Source organism: Danio rerio, chromosome 19 (assembly GCF_052040795.2).
Source record: "Danio rerio strain M-AB ecotype USA chromosome 19, GRCz13ab, whole genome shotgun sequence".
In the NCBI taxonomy this organism is placed as follows: domain Eukaryota; kingdom Metazoa; phylum Chordata; class Actinopteri; order Cypriniformes; family Danionidae; genus Danio; species Danio rerio.
This window is the reverse complement of record NC_141039.2, coordinates 39,169,057-39,180,000: the sequence shown is the minus strand read 5'-3', so window position 1 is coordinate 39,180,000 and position 10,944 is coordinate 39,169,057. Positions and strand designations below refer to the sequence as shown.

Sequence of the window (10,944 nt, the reverse complement as noted above, 5' to 3'; positions counted from 1 at the left end):
AGTTAGTAATTTTAATAAATTTGTTTGTTCGTTTCTTTTGTTCATTCATTCGTTAAATTCTGTTTTGTTCATTTGTTTGTTCATTCATTCATTCATTTATTCATTCATTCATTCATTTATTCATACATTCATTCATTCATTCTTTCATTTATTCATTTGTTTGTGTGATTGATTTTATGAATTTTCATATTTCATTCAAACATTCATTCATTCATTCATTCATTCATTCATTCATTCATCATGTTTATTTATTTATTTATTTATTATTATTCGTATTAATAATAACATAAAACTTATTTACTTTATACTTGTAGCTATAGTTCATTGTCTCTTTGCCATTTTCCCCTCACACTTATGGTATTATCTTGCTACTTTCACAGTTTCTGTTTTTTACTATGAGGTGAAATCTACAGGATAAATGAAACCGTCATAATTAGGAGAGAAAAAAGTCATAATTATATCAAATCACAATTGCAAGACAACTACATATTATGACAAATGAATTCAGAAATTAAATCAGAATTAGTGGAAGTAAAGTAATATTATAGAATCTGTTTAATTACTCTAAGGTGAAATCTAAACGATAAAAGAAACATCCAAAACAATACATCATTATTAGGAGATGAAAACAAGTGATAATTTTAGCAAATCAAATCCCAGTTGCCGGACAATATATTTCACAGTATTGCAAATAACATCATAAATGAAATCATAACTGGTAGAAATAAAGTCATATTACAAGAACTGGTGTAAATCGTGATAAAAATTGTGCATGTTTTAAATTAGTTTAAAAAAGTGAAGTGATTTATTCAGCCTTTTCAGATGCTGAAGATTCTTCTTTTCATTGATCCTTTTTTATCTGCATGACACTGATAAATGCTCTGCTATTAAAGTTTGTTTGAATACAGAAATGCATTCTGAGCTCAGTGTGTGTCCTCAGGTTACATGAGCCTGCATATAATCTATTCATCTCCACCATTTCACCTCGTCTCCGAGTTCTCTTAATATTTGTCAGTGGCACTGACATTCAGAAGGTCAGCGTGAAGAAGTGGAAATAATTCTCGCATCGATGTGCACGAGCAAATAGCTTATTGAGCGATTTTTAAAAAGCATCTGATTCAGTACATATTAATGAACCCCCCTGCCAAATTCCCAGGTTGTGCTAAATATCACCAGCGTTGGCTCTGCATCTGCCTTTGTTCCAGTGTTATTGTGCAGCCTTTCTAATAAGCTCAACACAATGGGATGATTGAGTAGCAGAGGGACTGTGAGGGACTTCATTGTGGCCGGTTTACAGCACCTCCGGTTGGTCGCTGACATTTTAGAGTGATGTCGGAGTAATGGTTTGTTCCACCTGAAAGCACGTGTTTTATTGATTACTGGGTCCAGCTTGTCCCTTGGACTCTTAGCATGAAACACACTTGGGTAATGTTACGCCACCGGTTTGGAGCGATGTTTTTTGAGCTGTAGGCTTATGTTAAGTAATGATGGGATCAGATAGAAATGCTGATTGCCAAACTGCTGAGATCAAGTAAATTTAATGGTTACTAAAGAGCAAGAAGTTTGGGTTTTGTACTAATTTTGTTTGTTTTGTTTAGTTTTTATATATTCATCGAGATCTAATGCTTATTATAGCTGTATTTTTTATGTAAAAACATTAATTTTGTAAAGATGCAAAAACCTTTTAGTGACGTTTCTTTTTAAATGGCAATGCAGGCTCATTCTGATTATGTACCTCTATATACATTTCTGGTACGTCCCAGTACAAATACGTCCCAGTAGATACTTTTTTGCAGTTATTGTTTTTGCGAAATCATCAGCGGTCACTGTGTATGCTTTTTGAGATCTCAAATTTCTACCGTGTGGGCCATTCAAACCTGCTCTTCTTGCGTAAACTTACCAGAGGCTGCTGTCGACTGATTAACTGACAGACCGACCAATCAACTGATACACCTACCTCTTTCTCTAAACCCAACCAATAGTGTTTTCAAAATCACTGATTGTCCTGCCCACCCACTTCCCTAAAAAACGTGTGATGGTAATGTATAGGTTATTTTCATTGCCTTTAAAGTGGCATAACTGAACATTGGAGGCTGAGAAAATACATTAAAAAATATTTTCTCTGTGACTAATTCAAAGCAGGAATATCTAACTAGTTATATCTAAATTCTATCAAATTCAGCCAATATTGTGCTGAAAAGAATATTTAAAATGTAACTTTTTTTAAGCATAACTTTTTAAATGCACTTCGTGGAGAAAATGTTTGATGGTGGCACTTTGCCTTTACATTGTGGATTTCAAATCCTTAACACAAAACAAACCATTTGATTAACCCATACATGTCATATACAGTAGAAGAATTAAGATTGTATATGACTATGTGATAAATGTTAAACTAAGACACTTTCCTCTTCTTAAATATATCAAAATTAACATTTAAATTGCAAACCAGAAGAAATTGCAACATTTGCGCAGCACTTCATTAAAAATGAAGACAGGGTGAAGGTATAATATTTTACTGACAGTCTTGAGGAACCTGGGTTTCATCACAAGTTGTTTTGTAATACTTTTTATTGGTTAAATATTTGCACTTGAGCCCCAATCCTGGTAGTAGATGCCAGTTTCAGTGATGCATAATTAATTAATTAATTCGTTCGTACGTTGGTTCGTTCATTCATTCATTCATTCATTTTCTTTTCAGCTTAGTCCCTATATTAATCTGGGGTGCCAACAGCGGAATATACCGCCAACTTATCTAAAATATGTTTTACGCAGCGGATGCCTTTCCAGCTGCAACCCATCTCTGGGAAACATTTATTCACACTCATACACTACGGATAATTTAGCCTACCCAATTCACCTGTACCGCATTTCTTTGGACTTGTGGGGTAAACCCGGAGCACCCGGAGGAAACCTATGCAAACGCGGGGAGAACATGCAAACTCCACACAGAAACACTAACTGACCCAACCGAGGCTTGAACCAGCCACCTTCTTGCTGTGAGGCGACAGCACTACCTACTGCAACACTGCAGGTTTTTTTTGTAATTTATACCGTCTATAATAGTATTGTTTAAAGAAAAATCCTGCACTTTGAACCCAGTGAATTAAAAACTCCAACTTTTCTTTGCATTAAAAGTTTTCACTGTTAATTGAAAAGTTTGTGATGTAATGTAATTGATAGATTGACAAGTTGTAAGTATATTTCACAGCACATAGGGCCATTTGCTCTCACCTAATTGTCTTGATGGCAACTTTGCTGAAATCACTAAATATCTCACTTTCCCCATAAAGACACTTGGACCGGCAATTGAAAGCACTCTGGCAGTAAAATGCGGAGGACCTGCATCATCTCTTTGATCAGACACTCTCAGTGAAGCTGCTGCCCGCAGGATTACATTCTGTTTTATTCTTTTGTATTTGACCCATTAGATACGCCAATCATAACCGCTGTAGGCTTTAGTTTATTTATTTATTTTTATTTTTTTAATTCTCCATCTCTCACCATTTCACATTTGCGGGTGTGTGTGTGTATGTGTGCATGCACGTGTGTGTCTGTACTAAGCTTTTTGTGATGAGGCAGTTATTGATGGCTACAGATCGAAGTTGTACAGCTGTAGGCTACAACTGTTACAGCAAGGAGTCTAAAACAAACCTGCAGTCACTTTTAAACGCCCCCAGAATGTTTTAAACTGTTCCCATCTGATACACCACTCTTTGATGATAAAAGCCAAGAAAAATCTGTGAGATTCATTCATACACTATACAGTTAAAGTCAGAATTATTAACCCTTCTGAATTATTAGCCCCCCTGTATATTTTTCCCTAATTTCTGTTTAATGGAAAGACATTTTTTCAACACATTTCTAAACATAATAGTTTTAATAACTCATTTCTAAAAACCCATTTATTTTATCTTTGCCCTGTTGACAGTAAATCATATTTTACTTGATATTTTTCAAGATACTAGTAAGGGATAACTAGGGTAGCTAGTTAATTTGGGATGTTGGGGTAATTTGCAAAGTCATTGTATAAAAGTGGTTTGTTCTGTAGATAATCGAAAAAAATATATATTACTGAAGGGGGTTAATAATATTGAGCGTAAATGGTTAAATAAAAAGCTACTTTTGTTTTAGCCAAATTAGAACAAAAAATATATTATCCATAAGAAAGATTCCTTGCTCTGTTAATTATAATTTGGGAAATGTTTATGAAAAAGGAGGGCTAATAATTTTGACTTGAGCTGTATATGCTAAAATGTGAACAAGTGGTAAAAGCGAACAAATGTTTACATATACAGTATATGAAGAGTTCAGATGCAAAAACATGTACATGCCATCTGAAATTTTCATCTAAAATAAGCATGTTTTTCAGGCTCCTATGTTTAGGTTCAGATATTTTACTTTCATGGCAAAGAATAGGTTATTTTCATTTTTTTTTTTTTTTTTTTTTTTGCATGAAATAACTTTACATTAACATAAGGGGCAATAAATAATGCTCATTGTAGAAGATAATTCCAGATAGCACTTTATTTATGCGTTTTTGCATTTTATCATATATATAATATAATGTTACAAACAAAGACCAAACAATTAAATAAACAAGTAAAGAACAGTGTGAGAATGTGGTAAAATCTGAAAATGTGGTAAAAATCAGGGCGCTTGATTGCTTTTCAAAACACTGTCGGTTGGGTTTAGGAAAGTGGGTGGGCGCTGGTCAATCGGTGCTCTGAAAACGTTCCTCTATATACATTTCTGGAGAGCACCAAATACGTCCCGGGAAGCTGCATTTTTGTTTTCGAGAATCCACTAAAGGCCATTGTGGAGGCTTTTTGAGATCTCAAATTTCTATCGGGAATGCCATTCGCGCCTGCTCTTCTCACGTAAATCCACAAGGCCAATGTCGCTTGAGTGACTGACCATACGACCCACTGCCCACCCACCCCCTTCCATAAATTCAACTGATAGTTTTAAAAAGCACAGATTTTATAAACCCATGTTTTGAAAAGCAATCAAGAAAAAGAAAAAGCCCTGGGAGCTCTCTGATTTTTATCACGTTTTTAGAATTTACCACATTTTCACATTGTTTTTTTACTTGTTTATTTTATTTTTTGGCTTTTGTCTTACCTGCTTTCTGGAACCGTTCTTTGCTGGACTCAAACCCTGTCATTGCGTCAACTCTTTTTTGCATCTCAAGTACACCGAGCCACCAGGAGGTAAGTGGTGAACTGCTAGCACGAAAAGAAACGGCATCATACTTCTCCATATCGTTCATTTAAAAGATGAAATGCACTGATACGTACTTCTGGCTACATAATTCACAATCTCTAGAAATGCATAAAAGAGTACGTTTTCAAAATGAGCTTATGTTTGAGAGATTATTCATTCATTCATTTTCCTTTTGCATAGTCCCTCATTTCTCAGGTGTATTTTGGCATATATTTCACACAGCAGCCGCAAAGCTGTACTGGGAAAACACAGAGAGATCATAAAGAGCAAAACTTCACTCATTCAACTGCTATATCATAATGCATTTAACCCAATTTCTCTCATTTTTAAACACAAAAGAAGCTCAGGCAGCATTTAAAAGTTCTGGCCTTCATTCAGATACATTTATTCCAGTTCTCACATGTATAGTTATTTGTAATTTCATTGTTTGTGCCAATAGTAACAACATTTTTTTACTCCACGCTTTATGCATATCACTAACTGACTATTCAGCTCACTTTAAAATTCTTGGAAGGATTAGATGTATTAATTATAAAACCCATTTAATGCTCCTCAAATACTGTAGCTTGTTTTATACAGTAAACCAGAAATCCACATCCTGATGTCCCGTTTATATACACTTCACTATTGCAGAAGCAGTCAGTTTAACATCAATCTGTCATGGTTCGGTAATTGAATCCTGATATCGTCTGACAAATATGTCAGATCATTTTTCATGTCACGTTTCTCTATAAAATCCAATCCTTCACATCCCAACATTAAAAAGGAATCGCTGAAAATCTTTAATGCAAGGGATCATATCTCATTTGATGTGATTTTTTTCTTTTTCGAGAATGGCTCCTTCAACAGATTAATAGCTCCTAATAGCTGCTGTTTCAGTTTTAGGAGACATTTTCTAGGTCTAATACTGTCTCAAGTGCTGATATATCTCAGTGTTACAGTAGAAGACAGGAACACAGTGTTATTATTCACTAAAACCTTGTACACAGCAATTTGCTTACCTGGACTGCTGAAAACCGCTTAGCATATTGTTAGCATTTAATTATAAAATGGATTTCTAGAAACACATGTTGATCTTTTAAAAATAATTATTAGAATTTATGATTACCATCTGAATCCTTGATAAATAATTTAGGCTGTCCTTGTTGCACATTACATGTACTTAGTAAATACAATTAATTGTGTAAAATTGCATATCAGGAAGGTAGCTTGTTCGAGTTCAGACTGGGTCAGTTGGCATTTCTCTGTGGAGTTTGAATGTTCTTCTCGTGTTCGTGTGGGTTTTTTCTGGGTGCTCAGGTTTCCCCAACAGTCCAAAAACATGCCGTAGTAGTGAATTGAATAAACTAAATTGGCCATAGTGCATGAAGGTATGTGCACTGTAAAATCCAACAGCCAACTTTTTTAAATTAAATGAGTTTAGTTTACTCTAAATGTACTGAAAGTTATTTCTACTGATTTGAAAAGTGTTTTGAACTCAGTGTTGAAGGTAATGAGTTAATTAAATACCTCATTACTTCAACTGAAATGGTTTAAATTCACAGTACTCATATAGATTAGTTTTTTTAACTCAAATGTTTTTTGCAATCGGTTTCCTCAAATGTTTTGTGTTGCCTTAACTTATTAGCTTTTACAGATCTCAGTTGGCTGAACTTCTCTTCTTTTATTGGGTTTTACTGTGCCCAAATTGCTTCTTTTACTCAAATAGATTAAGTTCACAGTACTCATTAGGATTAGTTTTGAACTTAAATGGTTAGTTGCAATCAGTTTCCTGAAATGGTTTAAGTTACCTTAGCTTATCAGGTTTAATGGTGTTTGAATGAGTGCGTACAGGTGTTTTCCATTACTGGGTAGGATCTGGAAGGTCATCCGCTGCGTAAAACATGCTGGAATAGTTGGTGGTTCATTCCACTGTGGCAACCTTTGAAATAGAGATTAAGCCAAAGGAAAATTAATGAATAATTGCATGCAGCTAACCCTGGGCCTAACCCTCATCCTGACCCTGTAGTGAGTACATGTAATTAATTATTATTACTCAGTAGTTAAAATAATTGTTACATTTTAACAAAGGCACCTCAAAATAAACCATTTTTGAGAGTGTTATAACTAGTGATGGGTAGTTACTGATTGCATGTGAGCTGGATTATGAAATTAGAAAATGTAGATACCATGACTTTTAATGTATTACATAACCACAAATGATGTACGCAGTGGTAGTAGATAATCATAATTTATTGATCCCCCCTATTTTATTAAGTGGATTTACATATTAAAATGTACAGTCAGTCTAATTAAGCAATCAATCAGTCAGTCAGTAAATAAACACTGTAAACGGTATGAAAGGTAGTTTTATTTTATTTATTTTTTACCAAAACTAAATCAGTTTATCTCTGTATTTTCTCTTTCTTTTATTTCACATTGCTGTCAGTGATGTGATTCTCCTTTAGTTTAAACCCCCAGAGAGAAAGACAGACAGGACATTAATGTTCCTCCAGGAAAACGCTTCTCAGGAGACACTGCGAGGTGATTGAGGACTTGTTACTCACTGTAAACCCATTGAACAATTGTTTCTTTCTCTCTCGCTCCTTCTTTCATAAATCCACAATGCTAGTTTGTGTCTTTGGGTAAAGAAAATGACAGCAAAAAGGTCCATGTTTTATAGGATGGAAATAATAGGAGCTGAGTATTCATAGTATTGCAATTGGAATCAAAATTAGATTTATATGTCTAACTTATTAAACATGTTAAACTTACATTATGGGGCGGCATGGTGGCTCAGTAGGCCTTACATCAAGAAGGTCGCTGGTTTGAGTCCCGGCTGGGCCAGTTGGCATTTCTGTGTGGAGTTTGCATGTTCTCCCCAATTTCGCATGAGTTTACTTTGGGCGCTCCGGTTTCTCCCACAGCCCAAAGACATATGCTATAGGTGAATTGGGTTAACAAAATTGGCTGTAGTGCATGAATGTGTAAATGTGAGAGTGTATGGGTGTTTTCCAGTCTGCTGCCTAAAACAAATGCTGGAATAATTAACGGTTCATTCCACTGTGGCAACCCCTGATATATAAGGGGCTAAGCCAAAGGGAAATTAATTAATGATATTTTATGCAAGGTCAATACTAACTGATCTAAAAACAGAAATATGTGTTGAGAGAAATATAAAAAGCCTACAACGTGTTATCATCGGAGAACTACATGATTAGGTTGCTTTTAATTAACTGTAGACACTTTTGACCATGTTGACTTTTAGTTTTCACACTCTTACTATATAATACAAATTATTCACTAGCAGAGTCCAATAGTGTGTCATAAAGAAACTGTACATTGTACTTTGTCTTGTTAAAGATCTTTTTATATACAGTACCTTTTGGATGAAGTCGGTCTATTTTAATAATTTTGCTGACTTTAAGTAACTGGCCAAGTACATGTCAGCTAATTGAGAGTATTATTAAACAATATTTATGCCAATGGCTCTGGACAATACAGTGAGGTCCTAAAAAGTTAGCCTCATTTCTAGATGACTTTATATTTAAATGATTTAAATCATACTCTGACAAATACTCATAGTGAATAAAATCATGTCTTGTTTCCCTTAAACCATATGGTGTAACTTTTTTGAGCATTGTTTCCAGGTTAGATAGAAAAGTTTCATCACTTCAGCAAAATCAATCTGTCTGACACTAAAGTTGATCGTGCTTTGAAAGACAAGAAACTGGCGATCGATGAGTGAGACCATACAATGCATTGTGTATTATTAAATATATGCAGTTTTAACATTGTCAACATACCTTTGTCATAGAGACGAATCTAGAAAATGCAACAAACGCTGACGCCAACGCAGCTTTAAATGAAGAAGAAAACAAACAAAAAAATTAAACATTAAAATAATACATTTAATTAGATGGTATAACTTCGGAGGATTAAAAACTGTTATCCAATGCAGCAATGCATGTCACTGCTGGCTCACTTGAGGGAAAACCCATTCAGTGGAAACATTTGTTATCGCCAAATTCAAATCTCAGCCTCCACACAAAACCCAGACCGGATGGACTCAAGTGGAGCAGACACAATAGCTATACAGATTACTTTATCATGCTAGGGCTGTTTCAATATATCTTCTCAGACAGGTCATGTTTCATAACCTGGGAACTTTATCCATTGGGAAACCAGATGGATAGTAACCAACTAAAAGCTGTGATGTTAATCACCTTTTTTTCAGTGGGAATAATGTTAGTTTTATTGTTTTTAAAGGCAGTGTTTTTGATTTAGCATTTCATTTTGCTTTTTAAGACACTTTTTCTTTCTTTTCAAGAGTTCCCACTTAGATATGCTTAGCATTTATAGCAGGTTTGGCATGCTGTCCCGGGAGAGAACCCTGAGCTCAGAGATATTTGAGCCCAGAGCTCCTGCCCGGTCAATAAGCATATCAGGAGATCCGAGATCAGGTAGGTCTCGAGAGCTCCCCCTTTAGAAAAGGGGGTAAAAGGAGGAGATGGGGTGGAAGGGGGATTCTTCCAAAACAAAGATAGAGCAGTAAGGAGAAATGATCCATTTATAGTAAACTAGGACAGCGACCAGCAGTGCTCTGTCATATCACGTGCTCCTCTTGAAATTAGTTTATGAAACTTCACTTAAATTATAATCACTTTTACTGCTATGAATAATACTGCTAAATCATTCAAAACTATGTAAGATTGGATAATCTCTTTTATGATGTAACTGTCATGATCACCAGTGATCCAGGCGTGCAGACCCCTGGTTAACATGCACCATCACCCGGACCTCAATTCTGTCACCTTATGAACTACAAATCTCGTCATGCACCTCATACACATATCTGTCTCCAGATCACTGATGATTGCTCACACAGATGGAAGCTGACCAATAACTTACTGTACAGACTATATACACTGCTCACATTCCCTCACACTTTGCTGAGTTTTGTTATTGTAACAACATGAAGCGTTTTGTTGTCTTGCTGTATCTTGAAACCCTTAGACCCTATCATGCACTCGGTGCAATAAGACGCAAGATGTGTTTGGCTTGTAATTTTCAGACCACCGCAGCAGTAATTTTGTACACGTTGTTAAAAAAAAGGAAATCCATTAGCGCCACTTCATGGACTCATGGGTGTGCTGGTCTAAAAAGTAAGTAAGTAAAAGCTGCTTTACAGTCCAGGGCCGAGTGTGTTAGTTATGTGCCTATGCAGATCCAAACGTGAATGCATTGCTTAATACACATAGCATGTACAGCAACACACAGATATCTTTAAATATACATACATTAAAAATTATTAAAATGTTACAAAACTTTTTATTTTCTACATATTTTCTACATTTCTCTTGATGTCGGGGGGCTTTTTTTGCAGTTTATTCATGACAATTTGCATTTGTATAATGTTACTATTATTTGCAGTATTATTTATTATATGTATATTTATATTTGTTTTATTAAACACAAGTTTAGATTCGTCCACCGGTTGGGTTTTGTAGACGTATATGCATCTATATGTTTATAATAATAGGGGCATATGGGGCATAAGAATAGGACATGTTTTTGGCTATAGCTCAGTTTTTTGACCACACTTCGTTATTGTTCGTTCATTTGGTGGACATTAGAACTTAATTTAGAAATACTTTTCAAACAAATCTTTGTGCTTAACAAGCTAAATTAAATATGTAGGCTACTGGATGTAAGAGGAGTGCGTACAACACCTTTTCT

General features: G+C 35.1%; 1 long non-coding RNA gene across 3 annotated transcripts in view; it reads left to right on the top strand.

Annotated features, from left to right (window-relative positions):
* LOC147832620 (uncharacterized) overlaps positions 1 to 10,944 on the top strand; it is a 335,349-nt gene that overhangs the window by 204,651 nt on the left and 119,754 nt on the right. The window lies entirely within an intron of this gene.